Below are 22,779 nucleotides of genomic sequence, written 5' to 3'. Positions count from 1 at the left end.
ACGTTTTGAGGTCCCCTCGCCAAGGTGAATGGAAATTTCCTCTTTTTTTGGATGATTATTGACAGTCAGACTCCAGAGAAGCTTTCTGTGCTGATTTGGGTGGGACTGGGCCAAATACCTGGCGCTAGGTTGCAAAAGAAGGTTTTCGACAAAATCCAAAATACCCGAAAATTTCGTCAGAGCGACGAGCCAATCTGAGACCTGCGTCTCGTTCGGCTCGAGCCAAGGATTCCGATGACATAAGGCACGTGGCTCTGCGACCAACCGTTTGGGAGTTACGAGCCATGCCGTACTTTCCGTCGCTGCAGTTCCACCGTCAGGCCGATCGGGACAAGGCCCGGTGACGTTGCAGACAGGGGAGGGTACTACGATCCCGCAGTGTTTCGGGTGTTTTCATCTTTGTTTGATTGTCTTTTTACATTACATTTTCCCTATTTTTCAGCTTACGGCGCCACCTACTGGCCTGTCGCCGCGCCCCTTTTCACCTGGCCTCGGACTGAGCCCCTGCACAGGTGTGCCGATTTGGGTGAAGGGATCTCACTCCTTCCCGGAGTTATAGCCATTCGAGCCACCTCGGACACGCCACCTTAGCACGTTTTGAGGTCCCCTCGCCAAGGTGAATGGAAATTTCCTCTTTTTTTGGATGATTATTGACAGTCAGACTCCAGAGAAGCTTTCTGTGCTGATTTGGGTGGGACTGGGCCAAATACCTGGCGCTAGGTTGCAAAAGAAGGTTTTCGACAAAATCCAAAATACCCGAAAATTTCGTCAGAGCGACGAGCCAATCTGAGACCTGCGTCTCGTTCGGCTCGAGCCAAGGATTCCGATGACATAAGGCACGTGGCTCTGCGACCAACCGTTTGGGAGTTACGAGCGATGCCGTACTTTCCGTCAGGCCGATCGGGACGAGGCCCGGTGACGTTGTAGACAGGGGAGGCTACCACCATCCCCCAGCGTTTTTAGGTCTCCCAAAACTTACCAAAGCCGAGATGGGCATCGCCGTGTCCGGCTTCCTCCCTGCTGCGTCTTAGCAGCATCGCTTCTCGGCCTTTTGGCTAAGATCAAGTGTAGTATCTGTTCTTATCAGTTTAATATCTGATACGTCCCCCATCCGGGGACTACATATTAAATGGATTTTTAGATCACGGAGCTGGAGCCGGGGCTTGCTCCATCCACTCCATGCATCGGCCTGGTATTGCAGTGTCTCCAGGAACGGTGTGCTTTCCCTTTTTGGGGATTGCCATTTATTGTGTCGAATAGCAGAACAAGGAATGAGAGCTGCCATTGCAGATGCTGTGGTTTATTGCAAACTTTTTTCCTGATGTGTCCTCCTGGGGTCTTGGACTCTTCCACTAACGATGCACCCACCTGAGGTCTTGAAGTCTTTCACAGACGAGGTGGTGCATCGAATCAGGTGTGTTTGTTTAAAGAGAGTCATCTAAAACTGGCGTTGGGAAGCACCGGCCCATGAGCTTGGCAGTTTCCAGGCCAGTAACGGAAGGCACCCGTCCTTCCTTTCCTGGAGCGGGGGCGGAGGGCTAACCGTTGGTGAGGATGGTAGAGATGCAAATCAGACCTCTGGCTGACCGCCTGGGCCTTCATACTTACCTGGCAGGGGAGACACCATGATCAAGAAGGCGGTTCACCCAGGGCGAGGCTTGTCCATTGCACTCCGGCCATGCTGACCCCTGCGAATTCCCCAAATGCGGGAATCTCGACTGCATAATTTATGGTAGTGGGGGACTGCGTTCGCGCTCTCCCCTGAAATTGTTGGTGAAACAAAGCAGAAGAGGTTTTTACAGTTTTTTATTTATTTCCATTTCAGAATGGGGAGTTCTGTCACATGCGAGATACGTGTTGTGCGCCTGTGAAACAAAGTCACTTACGCTCTTGAAAAATCAGACCCTGGTGGGTAGTTTAGTTCGAACATAGCGCAGACCTTACTTTGAAAGTAGATTGGACTGACTGCAGCCTAGCTGTATCTGTCTCCATGTTGTTTGTTTGTCCTTTTTTTCGATTCGTATTAATTTTGTTGTCGCTTACAGCGCCACCTAGTGGCCTGTCGCCGCGCCCTTTTTCACCTGGCCTCGGACTGAGCCCCTGCACAGGTGTGCCGATTTGGGTGAAGGGATCTCACTCCTTCCCGGAGTTATAGCCATTCGAGCCACCTCGGACACGCCACCTTGGCACGTTTTGAGGTCCCCTCGCCAAGGTGAATGGAAATTTCCTCTTTTTTTGGATGATTATTGACAGTCAGACTCCAGAGAAGCTTTCTGTGCTAATTTGGGTGGGACTGGGCCAAATACCTGGCGCTAGGTTGCAAAAGAAGGTTTTCGACAAAATCCAAAATACCCGAAAATTTCGTCAGAGCGACGAGCCAATCTGAGACCTGCGTCTCGTTCGGCTCGAGCCAAGGATTCCGATGACATAAGGCACGTGGCTCTGCGACCAACCGTTTGGGAGTTACGAGCCATGCCGTACTTTCCGTCGCTGCAGTTCCACCGTCAGGCCGATCGGGACAAGGCCCGGTGACGTTGCAGACAGGGGAGGGTACTACGATCCCGCAGTGTTTCGGGTGTTTTCATCTTTGTTTGATTGTCTTTTTACATTACATTTTCCCTATTTTTCAGCTTACGGCGCCACCTACTGGCCTGTCGCCACGCCCCTTTTCACCTGGCCTCGGACTGAGCCCCTGCACAGGTGTGCCGATTTGGGTGATGTGATCTCACTCCTTCCCGGAGTTATAGCCATTCGAGCCACCTCGGACACGCCACCTTAGCACGTTTTGAGGTCCCCTCGCCAAGGTGAATGGAAATTTCCTCTTTTTTTGGATGATTATTGACAGTCAGACTCCAGAGAAGCTTTCTGTGCTGATTTGGGTGGGACTGGGCCAAATACCTGGCGCTAGGTTGCAAAAGAAGGTTTTCGACAAAATCCAAAATACCCGAAAATTTCGTCAGAGCGACGAGCCAATCTGAGACCTGCGTCTCGTTCGGCTCGAGCCAAGGATTCCGATGACATAAGGCACGTGGCTCTGCGACCAACCGTTTGGGAGTTACGAGCCATGCCGTACTTTCCGTCGCTGCAGTTCCACCGTCAGGCCGATCGGGACAAGGCCCGGTGACGTTGCAGACAGGGGAGGGTACTACGATCCCGCAGTGTTTCGGGTGTTTTCATCTTTGTTTGATTGTCTTTTTACATTACATTTTCCCTATTTTTCAGCTTACGGCGCCACCTACTGGCCTGTCGCCGCGCCCCTTTTCACCTGGCCTCGGACTGAGCCCCTGCACAGGTGTGCCGATTTGGGTGAAGGGATCTCACTCCTTCCCGGAGTTATAGCCATTCGAGCCACCTCGGACACGCCACCTTAGCACGTTTTGAGGTCCCCTCGCCAAGGTGAATGGAAATTTCCTCTTTTTTTGGATGATTATTGACAGTCAGACTCCAGAGAAGCTTTCTGTGCTGATTTGGGTGGGACTGGGCCAAATACCTGGCGCTAGGTTGCAAAAGAAGGTTTTCGACAAAATCCAAAATACCCGAAAATTTCGTCAGAGCGACGAGCCAATCTGAGACCTGCGTCTCGTTCGGCTCGAGCCAAGGATTCCGATGACATAAGGCACGTGGCTCTGCGACCAACCGTTTGGGAGTTACGAGCGATGCCGTACTTTCCGTCAGGCCGATCGGGACGAGGCCCGGTGACGTTGTAGACAGGGGAGGCTACCACCATCCCCCAGCGTTTTTAGGTCTCCCAAAACTTACCAAAGCCGAGATGGGCATCGCCGTGTCCGGCTTCCTCCCTGCTGCGTCTTAGCAGCATCGCTTCTCGGCCTTTTGGCTAAGATCAAGTGTCTGGCTTAAAGGAAGAGACTGCGATCGCCTCTTGGAGGTTTTTAGGTTGTGCTCTACCATAGCACGTCCTACACCTCCCGAGAGGTATATTGTATTGTATCTGGCATACTTTTTTACTATTTATTGTCTTTCATATTGTGTTGTGCTTGTTTTTTAGGAGGAGTTTTTTTTATTGAGAAACTGGTCTTAAGGTAAGTTATTTCCTGTTTTACGTTGTTTTTATTGCTGTGGTAATTTTTTAGTTTGTTTGATTCCTTTTAGCTGTCGGTGCCTCCAACATGTCGGCTGCTCGTGCCGGCATGCGGAGGCACCACAGCACTAGGTTCCTTTTTTTAGAAAAAGATGGAAAGTTAATGGAAATGTCAAGGTTGGATTTTTCGAGGAAACTTATGCAAAAACTTCTAGGTTTTAATCCTGCTGATTTAAATTGCATTCTAACCCTGCCTTTTAACAAAGGCTTCGATGTGAGTTTTAAAAATGCAGCACTGTTAAATGAGTTCTGGCAGCGCTTTGACACACACAAGACCCAGTTTTCCATGTTTAAAGTTGAGAAACTAACTGATAACACACAAAAAATGGTTATCGTTAGAATGTTCAATGAGACTGTGAATGGAGAAGACATTTGCACATGGCTGGGTAGATTTTGCACTGTAAGGGGCCAGGCTATGAAGGTTTATGATGAAGACGGTATTTGGAATTGTTCCTGGAGGGTCCCCATTAAGCAATGGGAAGACCCACAGGGCTTCCAAGGTCTGAGGCATTTACCACAAATGATAGTTCTGGGAGAAAACAGGGGCTACATCCACTACCAGGGAATGCCCAAACTCTGCCGGCGATGTGGGGAGTTTGGGCATCTTGTTGAAGCATGCCAGAAACTCTTTTGTAACAAGTGTAGAGAAATTGGACATTCCTTTGAAGAATGTCCAAATGGCAGAAAGTGTAATCTTTGTGGAGACTTGTCTCATCTCTACAGAGATTGCCCCAAATCGTTTGCCAACAAAGTAAAATCAGACAAAATGGTGGTTGAGGAGCGAGTACAACAGGCCAATGAGGAGGTGGAGCTAAATTCAAATCTCCCGCCAAACCCTGGGGTTGGTGGAGAGAAAATTGATAACAGAGGTAAGGAGAGAGGGGGGGCGGAGCAAACTTCAAATTTCCCGCCAAACCACACTATTGGAGCAGACGGAAATGAGGAGATGGAACTCCACCAATCCCTAATAGAGAAAGAAAAGGAATCAAATGAACAGAGCAAGGAGGAGGATAGTGAACAAGAACAGGAAAAGGTAGTGGAGGAGAAACAAGAGATAGAGGTAAGTAATGATCTTCCAGGAGTTATATTGAGAGGGAAAAAAAGGATTGCCCGATCTCCCATTGAGGAGAAGAATGAGAAAAGAGATAGAGTGGGATTGCGATCAGATTCCTTCTCATCAGGGGATCTGAACCGGCTTTTCCCACTCGGTTCCCCAAACGAAATATCTTTCTTGTCAATAGAACTCCAAACATCAACCCCTAGGGCTAGCTCAAGGGGGAAACAGCTTCAATCTCCGGATTCCCCAAATAGGGGAAAAGAAGAAGAGCTGGTTTCACAAGATACAGATATCCTTTTTAATTGAAATTTTAGTTATTTATGTCTTCTAAAATGTTGTATTTATCATTTTTAACTGTTTTTATCATGACACTCACACTCTCCACCTTAAATGTAAGAAGTGTGAGGTCACAGTTGAGAGCTCAAATGGTTTTATCCTTTTTACAAACCCAAAATAGCGATATCCTGCTTTTACAAGAATGTGCTTTACCTTTTATGTCCAATTATAGGAGATGGGAAGAACAATGGCCCCATGTATCTGTGTGGAGTGGATCAAATTTTAACAGAGCCGATGGAGTAGCCATTTTAATAAAAAATCCTCAGCTCTTGGTGAAGGGTAGCACAGTGGTGAGAGATGGGAGAGCTCTTTTAATAAATCTGTCCTTCTTAGGACATGATTTTAATATTTTAAATATGTATGCTTTTACAGATAAAAATGAAAGGAACGACCTTTTAGAAGACGTGCAGTCCCACCTTTTAGGAAAGACCCCATTTATTTTAGCAGGGGATTTTAATTGCATTTTAAGTAAAAATGATAGAAAAGGGGAGAGAGAGGATTTTAAAATGGATAAAACGTCAATTTTACTACAGAACATTATAAAGGATTTTAAATTGACTGACTGTTTTAGAACCATGCATCCTGGGGAAAAAGGATTCACCTGGTTTAGTGGTGATGGCACTAAAGCCTCCCGTATAGACTATATCTTTACGCGAGACCTTACACCAGTGGATGCTAAACTAATGCCCGTTTTCTTTTCAGACCACGCTATGCTTTCTTGCACCCTTTCTTTTCCCACAGGTGTGACGACAGGTGGAGGGATATGGAAACTGAACTGCTCCCTGCTGGAAGACCCAGAGATCACAACATACTACAGGGAGCAGTACAGCCAATGGCAGACTTTACAAGACTTTTATGATTCACGAGCACAGTGGTGGGAGATGGTAAAGGCAAAGACCAAGACTTTTTTTAGATGGGCAGGGAAAAAGAAAAAATTAAAAGAAAAAAGACGAATGGTGGGACTGCAAAAGAGGCTACAACGTTACTTTTATCTTCTTAGCCAGGGTTTTGATTTTAACGAAGAAATTAAGGAAGTTAAGAAAGACATGTCAGAATTAGCGGAGGTTAAAAGTAGAGGTGTTCTCTTCAGGAGTAAAGAAAGGGAAATAGAGGAAGGCGAGAAATGCAGCAGATACTTTTTTAAGAAAGTTATTGATGGAGGTAGAGCAATATTTAAATTAAGAAATAAAGAAGGAGAAACAATGACAGACACAAATGATATTTTATCAGTAATAGAAAGCTTTTATGAAGAACTCTATGAAGAAAAGGCAAGTGACAACAGCATTTTGAGCGAAATTTTAACAAGCATAGAGAAAACAATAAATGGAAATACCAGTCTGACAAAGGATTTTAACATTTCTGAGATAGACAAAAGTATTCAAAAATTCAAAAAAGGGAAAACTCCTGGAGTTGATGGACTCCCTCTTGAATTTTATTTGACCTTTTGGGACATTTTAAGACAAGACTTACTGGCTGTTTTTAATGACTTTGACAAGATCGACCAGCTCCCTGACAGTTTTAGGATAGGAATAATGACCCTACTACACAAAAAAGATGACAAGACAGATTTAAAAAACTGGCGTCCTATAACCCTTTTAAACTTTGATTGTAAACTTTTTAGTAAACTTTTAACAACACGAATGTCAACAGTTTTAGCAGATCTGATCCACCCGGATCAAGCCTGCGCCGTCCCTGGGAGAAAGATCACAGACAGCCTCGTACTGATAAGAGACGCCATCTGTTATGCGAGAGACAGAAATATTCGGCTGATAGTTTTAAATTTAGACTTTGAAAAAGCATTCGACCGAGTCTCGCACCACTACTTGTTTCAAGTTTTGGAAAAAATGGGGTTTCCCAGGAGGTTCTTAGCTTGGGTGGGATTGCTGTATAAAGACATAACCAGCAAAATCCTAGTTAACGGGAATCTCTCAAAAGCGATAAATATATGCAGCGGCGTCCGTCAGGGCTGTCCGTTATCTCCTCTCCTGTATGTGGCTTGCATCGAACCCCTAGCGCAGGTATTGAGAAGGGATACATGGATCAGTGGACTGACTATACCCGGGACTGGAGGACTGACTGCAAAGACTGTTTTATATATGGATGATGTCAACCTTTTATGTACTGACGTTTTATCAACACAGAGGACTATGGACCTGACAGACTGGTTTGGGAAAGCATCGGGAGCCAGACTGAACCGAGATAAAACACAAGCACAGTTTTACGGTCCCTGGAAACCTAGTGAGCTCGCTGGACTGGACACTACTTTTAAAAGGACAGAGTTAAAAATACTGGGTATTAAGTTTGACAGAGACGGGGGAGGGAGTGGAAATTGGCATGACGTGATGGTTAAAGTGCGGAAAAAACTAGGTTTCTGGGGACTGAGACGTTTGACATTTGAAGGAAAGGTTTTAATCATAAAAGCTGTGATTTTACCCCTGTTTTTATTGCTGTGTTCTGTTTTCTTTCCCCCCAGACTCTTTCTTGTATCTCTGGAACGTGCAATGTTTTATTTTTTATGGGGGTCTAAGTGGGAGCGACTCAAAAGAGCAACCATTAAGAAAGCACCCCAAAATGGAGGAAAAGGAGTGCCAGACCCCTACTTGTTTTTAGGAGCTTTTTATACTGCACTACATATAAAATATGCCCGAACCCCATCCAAACAAGACAAAACAGGAGCCATGACCCGGTTTTGGATGGGGTCCTACTTAAGAACCCAAAATATTGTACAGACAGACTTGACAATGCCAGTTGCCTTTGACCAACCCCCAGCATACACACACATAAAGAACTTTTTAAAGAAATTTAATTTGGAAAAAGAAAGTGTGACTGTTTTAACCAATCATCGCTCTATACTCTCTCTTGTGCAGGAACGGGAACAAGTGTGTCCAGTACGCGGGCTCACTCTAGGTGAAGCCCAAAACGTTTGGCGGAATGTGTCCCACTCAGCTCTTCACAACCGACACCGAGACCTGGCTTGGATGGTTGCCCATGAGATCCTCCCGGTCAGGGCCGTGATGCACTCCCGAGGCATGTCAAAGAACCCCATCTGCCCGCGGTCCGGATGTGGCGCCCCCGAGACCGTGAGGCACGCCTTATGGGAGTGCAGCGCTGTGAGGGACCTGTGGGCGACAGCTGGCCCCCAGCAATTCCCGTACCTACCAGTAGGGGGGGTCCCAGACTACCCAATGGGGAGAGGAGGGGTGAGCCAAAAACAAATGCCAGCAAAAACACCCCCTAAGCTATGGCTTACCATCCTCTGCATCCAAGACGCCATATGGACCTCCAGAAACCTACTGGTAGGGAAGCGCATGCAGGGGTCCCTGCACGCCACCATCCAGCTAGCCAAATCAAGGCTGCAGGAGTACACCGCATGTCGCCATTCGGATGTGGAGGGTCAGAGCTACACGGGAAAGGTCCCCATAGCCACGAGCCCTGACTGCCCGTAGATGCCCCCAAACACCTGAAGTGGGACAGCGGTGCCTCGGTTTAAGAGGATCTCCTCTGGGCCCAGAAGGGTCAGGCCTCTGGGACTGGTTTTGAGGAACTGAGCTGATGGTTTAATCTTTTTTCTTTAAAGGACATACCCGTTTTTGCACAACAGAAGAGAACGTTTTTAAACCTGTCTTTTGATTTTAATAACACTGTTTTTTATTTTTTATTTTCTCTAGCACTACAGACACACAAACAACAACAAAAAACACACTCAATACAAAATGTTTTTATTTGTGTATTAATTAATTTAAAAATTATCCTGTGCATTAAACAACAACAACAAAAACAACAACAACAACCATTGTATAATGTGTTTTAACAAAACAAATGTGTGCATGTAACCAAAATGTATTGTGACAATAAAATTTTTCAAAAGAAAAAAAAATCTGTTCTTATCAGTTTAATATCTGATACGTCCCCCATCCGGGGACTACATATTAAATGGATTTTTAGATCACGGAGCTGGAGCCGGGGCTTGCTCCGTCCACTCCATGCATCGGCCTGGTATTGCAGTGTCTCCAGGAACGGTGTGCTTTCCCTTTTTGGGGATTGCCATTTATTGTGTCGAATAGCAGAACAAGGAATGAGAGCTGCCATTGCAGATGCTGTGGTTTATTGCAAACTTTTTTCCTGATGTGTCCTCCTGGGGTCTTGGACTCTTCCACTAACGATGCACCCACCTGAGGTCTTGAAGTCTTTCACAGACGAGGTGGTGCATCGAATCAGGTGTGTTTGTTTAAAGAGAGTCATCTAAAACTGGCGTTGGGAAGCACCGGCCCATGAGCTTGGCAGTTTCCAGGCCAGTAACGGAAGGCACCCGTCCTTCCTTTCCTGGAGCGGGGGCGGAGGGCTAACCGTTGGTGAGGATGGTAGAGATGCAAATCAGACCTCTGGCTGACCGCCTGGGCCTTCATACTTACCTGGCAGGGGAGACACCATGATCAAGAAGGCGGTTCACCCAGGGCGAGGCTTGTCCATTGCACTCCGGCCATGCTGACCCCTGCGAATTCCCCAAATGCGGGAATCTCGACTGCATAATTTATGGTAGTGGGGGACTGCGTTCGCGCTCTCCCCTGAAATTGTTGGTGAAACAAAGCAGAAGAGGTTTTTACAGTTTTTTATTTATTTCCATTTCAGAATGGGGAGTTCTGTCACATGCGAGATACGTGTTGTGCGCCTGTGAAACAAAGTCACTTACGCTCTTGAAAAATCAGACCCTGGTGGGTAGTTTAGTTCGAACATAGCGCAGACCTTACTTTGAAAGTAGATTGGACTGACTGCAGCCTAGCTGTATCTGTCTCCATGTTGTTTGTTTGTCCTTTTTTTCGATTCGTATTAATTTTGTTGTCGCTTACAGCGCCACCTAGTGGCCTGTCGCCGCGCCCTTTTTCACCTGGCCTCGGACTGAGCCCCTGCACAGGTGTGCCGATTTGGGTGAAGGGATCTCACTCCTTCCCGGAGTTATAGCCATTCGAGCCACCTCGGACACGCCACCTTGGCACGTTTTGAGGTCCCCTCGCCAAGGTGAATGGAAATTTCCTCTTTTTTTGGATGATTATTGACAGTCAGACTCCAGAGAAGCTTTCTGTGCTAATTTGGGTGGGACTGGGCCAAATACCTGGCGCTAGGTTGCAAAAGAAGGTTTTCGACAAAATCCAAAATACCCGAAAATTTCGTCAGAGCGACGAGCCAATCTGAGACCTGCGTCTCGTTCGGCTCGAGCCAAGGATTCCGATGACATAAGGCACGTGGCTCTGCGACCAACCGTTTGGGAGTTACGAGCCATGCCGTACTTTCCGTCGCTGCAGTTCCACCGTCAGGCCGATCGGGACAAGGCCCGGTGACGTTGCAGACAGGGGAGGGTACTACGATCCCGCAGTGTTTCGGGTGTTTTCATCTTTGTTTGATTGTCTTTTTACATTACATTTTCCCTATTTTTCAGCTTACGGCGCCACCTACTGGCCTGTCGCCACGCCCCTTTTCACCTGGCCTCGGACTGAGCCCCTGCACAGGTGTGCCGATTTGGGTGAAGGGATCTCACTCCTTCCCGGAGTTATAGCCATTCGAGCCACCTCGGACACGCCACCTTAGCACGTTTTGAGGTCCCCTCGCCAAGGTGAATGGAAATTTCCTCTTTTTTTGGATGATTATTGACAGTCAGACTCCAGAGAAGCTTTCTGTGCTGATTTGGGTGGGACTGGGCCAAATACCTGGCGCTAGGTTGCAAAAGAAGGTTTTCGACAAAATCCAAAATACCCGAAAATTTCGTCAGAGCGACGAGCCAATCTGAGACCTGCGTCTCGTTCGGCTCGAGCCAAGGATTCCGATGACATAAGGCACGTGGCTCTGCGACCAACCGTTTGGGAGTTACGAGCCATGCCGTACTTTCCGTCGCTGCAGTTCCACCGTCAGGCCGATCGGGACAAGGCCCGGTGACGTTGCAGACAGGGGAGGGTACTACGATCCCGCAGTGTTTCGGGTGTTTTCATCTTTGTTTGATTGTCTTTTTACATTACATTTTCCCTATTTTTCAGCTTACGGCGCCACCTACTGGCCTGTCGCCGCGCCCCTTTTCACCTGGCCTCGGACTGAGCCCCTGCACAGGTGTGCCGATTTGGGTGAAGGGATCTCACTCCTTCCCGGAGTTATAGCCATTCGAGCCACCTCGGACACGCCACCTTAGCACGTTTTGAGGTCCCCTCGCCAAGGTGAATGGAAATTTCCTCTTTTTTTGGATGATTATTGACAGTCAGACTCCAGAGAAGCTTTCTGTGCTGATTTGGGTGGGACTGGGCCAAATACCTGGCGCTAGGTTGCAAAAGAAGGTTTTCGACAAAATCCAAAATACCCGAAAATTTCGTCAGAGCGACGAGCCAATCTGAGACCTGCGTCTCGTTCGGCTCGAGCCAAGGATTCCGATGACATAAGGCACGTGGCTCTGCGACCAACCGTTTGGGAGTTACGAGCGATGCCGTACTTTCCGTCAGGCCGATCGGGACGAGGCCCGGTGACGTTGTAGACAGGGGAGGCTACCACCATCCCCCAGCGTTTTTAGGTCTCCCAAAACTTACCAAAGCCGAGATGGGCATCGCCGTGTCCGGCTTCCTCCCTGCTGCGTCTTAGCAGCATCGCTTCTCGGCCTTTTGGCTAAGATCAAGTGTAGTATCTGTTCTTATCAGTTTAATATCTGATACGTCCCCCATCCGGGGACTACATATTAAATGGATTTTTAGATCACGGAGCTGGAGCCGGGGCTTGCTCCGTCCACTCCATGCATCGGCCTGGTATTGCAGTGTCTCCAGGAACGGTGTGCTTTCCCTTTTTGGGGATTGCCATTTATTGTGTCGAATAGCAGAACAAGGAATGAGAGCTGCCATTGCAGATGCTGTGGTTTATTGCAAACTTTTTTCCTGATGTGTCCTCCTGGGGTCTTGGACTCTTCCACTAACGATGCACCCACCTGAGGTCTTGAAGTCTTTCACAGACGAGGTGGTGCATCGAATCAGGTGTGTTTGTTTAAAGAGAGTCATCTAAAACTGGCGTTGGGAAGCACCGGCCCATGAGCTTGGCAGTTTCCAGGCCAGTAACGGAAGGCACCCGTCCTTCCTTTCCTGGAGCGGGGGCGGAGGGCTAACCGTTGGTGAGGATGGTAGAGATGCAAATCAGACCTCTGGCTGACCGCCTGGGCCTTCATACTTACCTGGCAGGGGAGACACCATGATCAAGAAGGCGGTTCACCCAGGGCGAGGCTTGTCCATTGCACTCCGGCCATGCTGACCCCTGCGAATTCCCCAAATGCGGGAATCTCGACTGCATAATTTATGGTAGTGGGGGACTGCGTTCGCGCTCTCCCCTGAAATTGTTGGTGAAACAAAGCAGAAGAGGTTTTTACAGTTTTTTATTTATTTCCATTTCAGAATGGGGAGTTCTGTCACATGCGAGATACGTGTTGTGCGCCTGTGAAACAAAGTCACTTACGCTCTTGAAAAATCAGACCCTGGTGGGTAGTTTAGTTCGAACATAGCGCAGACCTTACTTTGAAAGTAGATTGGACTGACTGCAGCCTAGCTGTATCTGTCTCCATGTTGTTTGTTTGTCCTTTTTTTCGATTCGTATTAATTTTGTTGTCGCTTACAGCGCCACCTAGTGGCCTGTCGCCGCGCCCTTTTTCACCTGGCCTCGGACTGAGCCCCTGCACAGGTGTGCCGATTTGGGTGAAGGGATCTCACTCCTTCCCGGAGTTATAGCCATTCGAGCCACCTCGGACACGCCACCTTGGCACGTTTTGAGGTCCCCTCGCCAAGGTGAATGGAAATTTCCTCTTTTTTTGGATGATTATTGACAGTCAGACTCCAGAGAAGCTTTCTGTGCTAATTTGGGTGGGACTGGGCCAAATACCTGGCGCTAGGTTGCAAAAGAAGGTTTTCGACAAAATCCAAAATACCCGAAAATTTCGTCAGAGCGACGAGCCAATCTGAGACCTGCGTCTCGTTCGGCTCGAGCCAAGGATTCCGATGACATAAGGCACGTGGCTCTGCGACCAACCGTTTGGGAGTTACGAGCCATGCCGTACTTTCCGTCGCTGCAGTTCCACCGTCAGGCCGATCGGGACAAGGCCCGGTGACGTTGCAGACAGGGGAGGGTACTACGATCCCGCAGTGTTTCGGGTGTTTTCATCTTTGTTTGATTGTCTTTTTACATTACATTTTCCCTATTTTTCAGCTTACGGCGCCACCTACTGGCCTGTCGCCACGCCCCTTTTCACCTGGCCTCGGACTGAGCCCCTGCACAGGTGTGCCGATTTGGGTGAAGGGATCTCACTCCTTCCCGGAGTTATAGCCATTCGAGCCACCTCGGACACGCCACCTTAGCACGTTTTGAGGTCCCCTCGCCAAGGTGAATGGAAATTTCCTCTTTTTTTGGATGATTATTGACAGTCAGACTCCAGAGAAGCTTTCTGTGCTGATTTGGGTGGGACTGGGCCAAATACCTGGCGCTAGGTTGCAAAAGAAGGTTTTCGACAAAATCCAAAATACCCGAAAATTTCGTCAGAGCGACGAGCCAATCTGAGACCTGCGTCTCGTTCGGCTCGAGCCAAGGATTCCGATGACATAAGGCACGTGGCTCTGCGACCAACCGTTTGGGAGTTACGAGCCATGCCGTACTTTCCGTCGCTGCAGTTCCACCGTCAGGCCGATCGGGACAAGGCCCGGTGACGTTGCAGACAGGGGAGGGTACTACGATCCCGCAGTGTTTCGGGTGTTTTCATCTTTGTTTGATTGTCTTTTTACATTACATTTTCCCTATTTTTCAGCTTACGGCGCCACCTACTGGCCTGTCGCCGCGCCTTTTTTCACCTGGCCTCGGACTGAGCCCCTGCACAGGTGTGCCGATTTGGGTGAAGGGATCTCACTCCTTCCCGGAGTTATAGCCATTCGAGCCACCTCGGACACGCCACCTTAGCACGTTTTGAGGTCCCCTCGCCAAGGTGAATGGAAATTTCCTCTTTTTTTGGATGATTATTGACAGTCAGACTCCAGAGAAGCTTTCTGTGCTGATTTGGGTGGGACTGGGCCAAATACCTGGCGCTAGGTTGCAAAAGAAGGTTTTCGACAAAATCCAAAATACCCGAAAATTTCGTCAGAGCGACGAGCCAATCTGAGACCTGCGTCTCGTTCGGCTCGAGCCAAGGATTCCGATGACATAAGGCACGTGGCTCTGCGACCAACCGTTTGGGAGTTACGAGCGATGCCGTACTTTCCGTCAGGCCGATCGGGACGAGGCCCGGTGACGTTGTAGACAGGGGAGGCTACCACCATCCCCCAGCGTTTTTAGGTCTCCCAAAACTTACCAAAGCCGAGATGGGCATCGCCGTGTCCGGCTTCCTCCCTGCTGCGTCTTAGCAGCATCGCTTCTCGGCCTTTTGGCTAAGATCAAGTGTAGTATCTGTTCTTATCAGTTTAATATCTGATACGTCCCCCATCCGGGGACTACATATTAAATGGATTTTTAGATCACGGAGCTGGAGCCGGGGCTTGCTCCGTCCACTCCATGCATCGGCCTGGTATTGCAGTGTCTCCAGGAACGGTGTGCTTTCCCTTTTTGGGGATTGCCATTTATTGTGTCGAATAGCAGAACAAGGAATGAGAGCTGCCATTGCAGATGCTGTGGTTTATTGCAAACTTTTTTCCTGATGTGTCCTCCTGGGGTCTTGGACTCTTCCACTAACGATGCACCCACCTGAGGTCTTGAAGTCTTTCACAGACGAGGTGGTGCATCGAATCAGGTGTGTTTGTTTAAAGAGAGTCATCTAAAACTGGCGTTGGGAAGCACCGGCCCATGAGCTTGGCAGTTTCCAGGCCAGTAACGGAAGGCACCCGTCCTTCCTTTCCTGGAGCGGGGGCGGAGGGCTAACCGTTGGTGAGGATGGTAGAGATGCAAATCAGACCTCTGGCTGACCGCCTGGGCCTTCATACTTACCTGGCAGGGGAGACACCATGATCAAGAAGGCGGTTCACCCAGGGCGAGGCTTGTCCATTGCACTCCGGCCATGCTGACCCCTGCGAATTCCCCAAATGCGGGAATCTCGACTGCATAATTTATGGTAGTGGGGGACTGCGTTCGCGCTCTCCCCTGAAATTGTTGGTGAAACAAAGCAGAAGAGGTTTTTACAGTTTTTTATTTATTTCCATTTCAGAATGGGGAGTTCTGTCACATGCGAGATACGTGTTGTGCGCCTGTGAAACAAAGTCACTTACGCTCTTGAAAAATCAGACCCTGGTGGGTAGTTTAGTTCGAACATAGCGCAGACCTTACTTTGAAAGTAGATTGGACTGACTGCAGCCTAGCTGTATCTGTCTCCATGTTGTTTGTTTGTCCTTTTTTTCGATTCGTATTAATTTTGTTGTCGCTTACAGCGCCACCTAGTGGCCTGTCGCCGCGCCCTTTTTCACCTGGCCTCGGACTGAGCCCCTGCACAGGTGTGCCGATTTGGGTGAAGGGATCTCACTCCTTCCCGGAGTTATAGCCATTCGAGCCACCTCGGACACGCCACCTTGGCACGTTTTGAGGTCCCCTCGCCAAGGTGAATGGAAATTTCCTCTTTTTTTGGATGATTATTGACAGTCAGACTCCAGAGAAGCTTTCTGTGCTAATTTGGGTGGGACTGGGCCAAATACCTGGCGCTAGGTTGCAAAAGAAGGTTTTCGACAAAATCCAAAATACCCGAAAATTTCGTCAGAGCGACGAGCCAATCTGAGACCTGCGTCTCGTTCGGCTCGAGCCAAGGATTCCGATGACATAAGGCACGTGGCTCTGCGACCAACCGTTTGGGAGTTACGAGCCATGCCGTACTTTCCGTCGCTGCAGTTCCACCGTCAGGCCGATCGGGACAAGGCCCGGTGACGTTGCAGACAGGGGAGGGTACTACGATCCCGCAGTGTTTCGGGTGTTTTCATCTTTGTTTGATTGTCTTTTTACATTACATTTTCCCTATTTTTCAGCTTACGGCGCCACCTACTGGCCTGTCGCCACGCCCCTTTTCACCTGGCCTCGGACTGAGCCCCTGCACAGGTGTGCCGATTTGGGTGAAGGGATCTCACTCCTTCCCGGAGTTATAGCCATTCGAGCCACCTCGGACACGCCACCTTAGCACGTTTTGAGGTCCCCTCGCCAAGGTGAATGGAAATTTCCTCTTTTTTTGGATGATTATTGACAGTCAGACTCCAGAGAAGCTTTCTGTGCTGATTTGGGTGGGACTGGGCCAAATACCTGGCGCTAGGTTGCAAAAGAAGGTTTTCGACAAAATCCAAAATACCCGAAAATTTCGTCAGAGCGACGAGCCAATCTGAGACCTGCGTCTCGTTCGGCTCGAGCCAAGGATTCCGATGACATAAGGCACGTGGCTCTGCGACCAACGAGCGATGCCGTACTTTCCGTCAGGCCGATCGGGACGAGGCCCGGTGACGTTGTAGACAGGGGAGGCTACCACCATCCCCCAGCGTTTTTAGGTCTCCCAAAACTTACCAAAGCCGAGATGGGCATCGCCGTGTCCGGCTTCCTCCCTGCTGCGTCTTAGCAGCATCGCTTCTCGGCCTTTTGGCTAAGATCAAGTGTAGTATCTGTTCTTATCAGTTTAATATCTGATACGTCCCCCATCCGGGGACTACATATTAAATGGATTTTTAGATCACGGAGCTGGAGCCGGGGCTTGCTCCATCCACTCCATGCATCGGCCTGGTATTGCAGTGTCTCCAGAAACGGTGTGCTTTCCCTTTTTGGGGATTGCCATTTATTGTGTCGAATAGCAGAACAAGGAATGAGAGCTGCCATTGCAGATGCTGTGGTTTATTGCAAACTTTTTTCCTGATGTGTCCTCCTGGGGTCTTGGACTCTTCCACTAACGATGCACCCACCTGAGGTCTTGAAGTCTTTCACAGACGAGGTGGTGCATCGAATCAGGTGTGTTTGTTTAAAGAGAGTCATCTAAAACTGGCGTTGGGAAGCACCGGCCCATGAGCTTGGCAGTTTCCAGGCCAGTAACGGAAGGCACCCGTCCTTCCTTTCCTGGAGCGGGGGCGGAGGGCTAACCGTTGGTGAGGATGGTAGAGATGCAAATCAGACCTCTGGCTGACCGCCTGGGCCTTCATACTTACCTGGCAGGGGAGACACCATGATCAAGAAGGCGGTTCACCCAGGGCGAGGCTTGTCCATTGCACTCCGGCCATGCTGACCCCTGCGAATTCCCCAAATGCGGGAATCTCGACTGCATAATTTATGGTAGTGGGGGACTGCGTTCGCGCTCTCCCCTGAAATTGTTGGTGAAACAAAGCAGAAGAGGTTTTTACAGTTTTTTATTTATTTCCATTTCAGAATGGGGAGTTCTGTCACATGCGAGATACGTGTTGTGCGCCTGTGAAACAAAGTCACTTACGCTCTTGAAAAATCAGACCCTGGTGGGTAGTTTAGTTCGAACATAGCGCAGACCTTACTTTGAAAGTAGATTGGACTGACTGCAGCCTAGCTGTATCTGTCTCCATGTTGTTTGTTTGTCCTTTTTTTCGATTCGTATTAATTTTGTTGTCGCTTACAGCGCCACCTAGTGGCCTGTCGCCGCGCCCTTTTTCACCTGGCCTCGGACTGAGCCCCTGCACATGTGTGCCGATTTGGGTGAAGGGATCTCACTCCTTCCCGGAGTTATAGCCATTCGAGCCACCTCGGACACGCCACCTTAGCACGTTTTGAGGTCCCCTCGCCAAGGTGAATGGAAATTTCCTCTTTTTTTGGATGATTATTGACAGTCAGACTCCAGAGAAGCTTTCTGTGCTGATTTGGGTGGGACTGGGCCAAATACCTGGCGCTAGGTTGCAAAAGAAGGTTTTCAACAAAATCCAAAATACCCGAAAATTTCGTCAGAGCGACGAGCCAATCTGAGACCTGCGTCTCGTTCGGCTCGAGCCAAGGATTCCGATGACATAAGGCACGTGGCTCTGCGACCAACCGTTTGGGAGTTACGAGCGATGCCGTACTTTCCGTCGCTGCAGTTCCACCGTCAGGCCGATCGGGACAAGGCCCGGTGACGTTGCAGACAGGGGAGGGTACTACGATCCCGCAGTGTTTCGGGTGTTTTCATCTTTGTTTGATTGTCTTTTTACATTACATTTTCCCTATTTTTCAGCTTACGGCGCCACCTACTGGCCTGTCGCCACGCCCCTTTTCGAGCCACCTCGGACACGCCACCTTAGCACGTTTTGAGGTCCCCTCGCCAAGGTGAATGGAAATTTCCTCTTTTTTTGGATGATTATTGACAGTCAGACTCCAGAGAAGCTTTCTGTGCTGATTTGGGTGGGACTGGGCCAAATACCTGGCGCTAGGTTGCAAAAGAAGGTTTTCGACAAAATCCAAAATACCCGAAAATTTCGTCAGAGCGACGAGCCAATCTGAGACCTGCGTCTCGTTCGGCTCGAGCCAAGGATTCCGATGACATAAGGCACGTGGCTCTGCGACCAACCGTTTGGGAGTTACGAGCGATGCCGTACTTTCCGTCGCTGCAGTTCCACCGTCAGGCCGATCGGGACAAGGCCCGGTGACGTTGCAGACAGGGGAGGGTACTACGATCCCGCAGTGTTTCGGGTGTTTTCATCTTTGTTTGATTGTCTTTTTACATTACATTTTCCCTATTTTTCAGCTTACGGCGCCACCTACTGGCCTGTCGCCACGCCCCTTTTCACCTGGCCTCGGACTGAGCCCCTGCACAGGTGTGCCGATTTGGGTGAAGGGATCTCACTCCTTCCCGGAGTTATAGCCATTCGAGCCACCTCGGACACGCCACCTTAGCACGTTTTGAGGTCCCCTCGCCAAGGTGAATGGAAATTTCCTCTTTTTTTGGATGATTATTGACAGTCAGACTCCAGAGAAGCTTTCTGTGCTGATTTGGGTGGGACTGGGCCAAATACCTGGCGCTAGGTTGCAAAAGAAGGTTTTCGACAAAATCCAAAATACCCGAAAATTTCGTCAGAGCGACGAGCCAATCTGAGACCTGCGTCTCGTTCGGCTCGAGCCAAGGATTCCGATGACATAAGGCACGTGGCTCTGCGACCAACGAGCGATGCCGTACTTTCCGTCAGGCCGATCGGGACGAGGCCCGGTGACGTTGTAGACAGGGGAGGCTACCACCATCCCCCAGCGTTTTTAGGTCTCCCAAAACTTACCAAAGCCGAGATGGGCATCGCCGTGTCCGGCTTCCTCCCTGCTGCGTCTTAGCAGCATCGCTTCTCGGCCTTTTGGCTAAGATCAAGTGTAGTATCTGTTCTTATCAGTTTAATATCTGATACGTCCCCCATCCGGGGACTACATATTAAATGGATTTTTAGATCACGGAGCTGGAGCCGGGGCTTGCTCCATCCACTCCATGCATCGGCCTGGTATTGCAGTGTCTCCAGAAACGGTGTGCTTTCCCTTTTTGGGGATTGCCATTTATTGTGTCGAATAGCAGAACAAGGAATGAGAGCTGCCATTGCAGATGCTGTGGTTTATTGCAAACTTTTTTCCTGATGTGTCCTCCTGGGGTCTTGGACTCTTCCACTAACGATGCACCCACCTGAGGTCTTGAAGTCTTTCACAGACGAGGTGGTGCATCGAATCAGGTGTGTTTGTTTAAAGAGAGTCATCTAAAACTGGCGTTGGGAAGCACCGGCCCATGAGCTTGGCAGTTTCCAGGCCAGTAACGGAAGGCACCCGTCCTTCCTTTCCTGGAGCGGGGGCGGAGGGCTAACCGTTGGTGAGGATGGTAGAGATGCAAATCAGACCTCTGGCTGACCGCCTGGGCCTTCATACTTACCTGGCAGGGGAGACACCATGATCAAGAAGGCGGTTCACCCAGGGCGAGGCTTGTCCATTGCACTCCGGCCATGCTGACCCCTGCGAATTCCCCAAATGCGGGAATCTCGACTGCATAATTTATGGTAGTGGGGGACTGCGTTCGCGCTCTCCCCTGAAATTGTTGGTGAAACAAAGCAGAAGAGGTTTTTACAGTTTTTTATTTATTTCCATTTCAGAATGGGGAGTTCTGTCACATGCGAGATACGTGTTGTGCGCCTGTGAAACAAAGTCACTTACGCTCTTGAAAAATCAGACCCTGGTGGGTAGTTTAGTTCGAACATAGCGCAGACCTTACTTTGAAAGTAGATTGGACTGACTGCAGCCTAGCTGTATCTGTCTCCATGTTGTTTGTTTGTCCTTTTTTTCGATTCGTATTAATTTTGTTGTCGCTTACAGCGCCACCTAGTGGCCTGTCGCCGCGCCCTTTTTCACCTGGCCTCGGACTGAGCCCCTGCACATGTGTGCCGATTTGGGTGAAGGGATCTCACTCCTTCCCGGAGTTATAGCCATTCGAGCCACCTCGGACACGCCACCTTAGCACGTTTTGAGGTCCCCTCGCCAAGGTGAATGGAAATTTCCTCTTTTTTTGGATGATTATTGACAGTCAGACTCCAGAGAAGCTTTCTGTGCTGATTTGGGTGGGACTGGGCCAAATACCTGGCGCTAGGTTGCAAAAGAAGGTTTTCAACAAAATCCAAAATACCCGAAAATTTCGTCAGAGCGACGAGCCAATCTGAGACCTGCGTCTCGTTCGGCTCGAGCCAAGGATTCCGATGACATAAGGCACGTGGCTCTGCGACCAACCGTTTGGGAGTTACGAGCGATGCCGTACTTTCCGTCGCTGCAGTTCCACCGTCAGGCCGATCGGGACAAGGCCCGGTGACGTTGCAGACAGGGGAGGGTACTACGATCCCGCAGTGTTTCGGGTGTTTTCATCTTTGTTTGATTGTCTTTTTACATTACATTTTCCCTATTTTTCAGCTTACGGCGCCACCTACTGGCCTGTCGCCACGCCCCTTTTCGAGCCACCTCGGACACGCCACCTTAGCACGTTTTGAGGTCCCCTCGCCAAGGTGAATGGAAATTTCCTCTTTTTTTGGATGATTATTGACAGTCAGACTCCAGAGAAGCTTTCTGTGCTGATTTGGGTGGGACTGGGCCAAATACCTGGCGCTAGGTTGCAAAAGAAGGTTTTCGACAAAATCCAAAATACCCGAAAATTTCGTCAGAGCGACGAGCCAATCTGAGACCTGCGTCTCGTTCGGCTCGAGCCAAGGATTCCGATGACATAAGGCACGTGGCTCTGCGACCAACCGTTTGGGAGTTACGAGCGATGCCGTACTTTCCGTCGCTGCAGTTCCACCGTCAGGCCGATCGGGACAAGGCCCGGTGACGTTGCAGACAGGGGAGGGTACTACGATCCCGCAGTGTTTCGGGTGTTTTCATCTTTGTTTGATTGTCTTTTTACATTACATTTTCCCTATTTTTCAGCTTACGGCGCCACCTACTGGCCTGTCGCCACGCCCCTTTTCACCTGGCCTCGGACTGAGCCCCTGCACAGGTGTGCCGATTTGGGTGAAGGGATCTCACTCCTTCCCGGAGTTATAGCCATTCGAGCCACCTCGGACACGCCACCTTAGCACGTTTTGAGGTCCCCTCGCCAAGGTGAATGGAAATTTCCTCTTTTTTTGGATGATTATTGACAGTCAGACTCCAGAGAAGCTTTCTGTGCTGATTTGGGTGGGACTGGGCCAAATACCTGGCGCTAGGTTGCAAAAGAAGGTTTTCGACAAAATCCAAAATACCCGAAAATTTCGTCAGAGCGACGAGCCAATCTGAGACCTGCGTCTCGTTCGGCTCGAGCCAAGGATTCCGATGACATAAGGCACGTGGCTCTGCGACCAACCGTTTGGGAGTTACGAGCGATGCCGTACTTTCCGTCAGGCCGATCGGGACGAGGCCCGGTGACGTTGTAGACAGGGGAGGCTACCACCATCCCCCAGCGTTTTTAGGTCTCCCAAAACTTACCAAAGCCGAGATGGGCATCGCCGTGTCCGGCTTCCTCCCTGCTGCGTCTTAGCAGCATCGCTTCTCGGCCTTTTGGCTAAGATCAAGTGTAGTATCTGTTCTTATCAGTTTAATATCTGATACGTCCCCCATCCGGGGACTACATATTAAATGGATTTTTAGATCACGGAGCTGGAGCCGGGGCTTGCTCCATCCACTCCATGCATCGGCCTGGTATTGCAGTGTCTCCAGGAACGGTGTGCTTTCCCTTTTTGGGGATTGCCATTTATTGTGTCGAATAGCAGAACAAGGAATGAGAGCTGCCATTGCAGATGCTGTGGTTTATTGCAAACTTTTTTCCTGATGTGTCCTCCTGGGGTCTTGGACTCTTCCACTAACGATGCACCCA

At 49.4% G+C, this 22,779-nt stretch overlaps 12 non-coding genes and 1 pseudogene across 12 annotated transcripts; all 13 read left to right on the top strand.

Moving 5' to 3' along the window:
• The first annotated feature begins 1,035 nt into the window (after window positions 1-1,035).
• Window positions 1,036-1,226, top strand: LOC128012450 (U2 spliceosomal RNA). Its single transcript, XR_008182973.1, has one exon. It is a non-coding gene; the product is annotated as a U2 spliceosomal RNA (small nuclear RNA).
• A 374-nt stretch (window positions 1,227-1,600) lies between these two features.
• LOC128012665 (U1 spliceosomal RNA) lies at window positions 1,601-1,764 on the top strand. Its single transcript, XR_008183166.1, has one exon. It is a non-coding gene; the product is annotated as a U1 spliceosomal RNA (small nuclear RNA).
• Window positions 1,765-9,345: 7,581 nt separating this feature from the next.
• On the top strand, window positions 9,346-9,522 carry LOC128012668 (uncharacterized; annotated as a pseudogene).
• A 374-nt stretch (window positions 9,523-9,896) lies between these two features.
• On the top strand, window positions 9,897-10,060 carry LOC128012654 (U1 spliceosomal RNA). Its single transcript, XR_008183163.1, has one exon. It is a non-coding gene; the product is annotated as a U1 spliceosomal RNA (small nuclear RNA).
• A 2,051-nt stretch (window positions 10,061-12,111) lies between these two features.
• Window positions 12,112-12,302, top strand: LOC128012509 (U2 spliceosomal RNA). Its single transcript, XR_008183033.1, has one exon. It is a non-coding gene; the product is annotated as a U2 spliceosomal RNA (small nuclear RNA).
• Window positions 12,303-12,676: 374 nt separating this feature from the next.
• On the top strand, window positions 12,677-12,840 carry LOC128012643 (U1 spliceosomal RNA). Its single transcript, XR_008183162.1, has one exon. It is a non-coding gene; the product is annotated as a U1 spliceosomal RNA (small nuclear RNA).
• Window positions 12,841-14,891: 2,051 nt separating this feature from the next.
• On the top strand, window positions 14,892-15,082 carry LOC128012508 (U2 spliceosomal RNA). Its single transcript, XR_008183032.1, has one exon. It is a non-coding gene; the product is annotated as a U2 spliceosomal RNA (small nuclear RNA).
• Window positions 15,083-15,456: 374 nt separating this feature from the next.
• Window positions 15,457-15,620, top strand: LOC128012632 (U1 spliceosomal RNA). The gene has a single exon (XR_008183155.1). It is a non-coding gene; the product is annotated as a U1 spliceosomal RNA (small nuclear RNA).
• A 1,445-nt stretch (window positions 15,621-17,065) lies between these two features.
• LOC128012629 (U2 spliceosomal RNA) lies at window positions 17,066-17,256 on the top strand. The gene has a single exon (XR_008183152.1). It is a non-coding gene; the product is annotated as a U2 spliceosomal RNA (small nuclear RNA).
• A 374-nt stretch (window positions 17,257-17,630) lies between these two features.
• LOC128012621 (U1 spliceosomal RNA) lies at window positions 17,631-17,794 on the top strand. The gene has a single exon (XR_008183144.1). It is a non-coding gene; the product is annotated as a U1 spliceosomal RNA (small nuclear RNA).
• A 1,955-nt stretch (window positions 17,795-19,749) lies between these two features.
• On the top strand, window positions 19,750-19,940 carry LOC128012628 (U2 spliceosomal RNA). The gene has a single exon (XR_008183151.1). It is a non-coding gene; the product is annotated as a U2 spliceosomal RNA (small nuclear RNA).
• A 374-nt stretch (window positions 19,941-20,314) lies between these two features.
• LOC128012610 (U1 spliceosomal RNA) lies at window positions 20,315-20,478 on the top strand. Its single transcript, XR_008183133.1, has one exon. It is a non-coding gene; the product is annotated as a U1 spliceosomal RNA (small nuclear RNA).
• Window positions 20,479-22,447: 1,969 nt separating this feature from the next.
• Window positions 22,448-22,638, top strand: LOC128012449 (U2 spliceosomal RNA). Its single transcript, XR_008182972.1, has one exon. It is a non-coding gene; the product is annotated as a U2 spliceosomal RNA (small nuclear RNA).
• The last annotated feature ends 141 nt before the right edge of the window (window positions 22,639-22,779 follow it).

This window comes from Carassius gibelio, chromosome B23 (assembly GCF_023724105.1).
Source record: "Carassius gibelio isolate Cgi1373 ecotype wild population from Czech Republic chromosome B23, carGib1.2-hapl.c, whole genome shotgun sequence".
Lineage (NCBI taxonomy): Eukaryota > Metazoa > Chordata > Actinopteri > Cypriniformes > Cyprinidae > Carassius > Carassius gibelio.
This window is presented reverse-complemented; position numbering and strand designations above follow the sequence as displayed.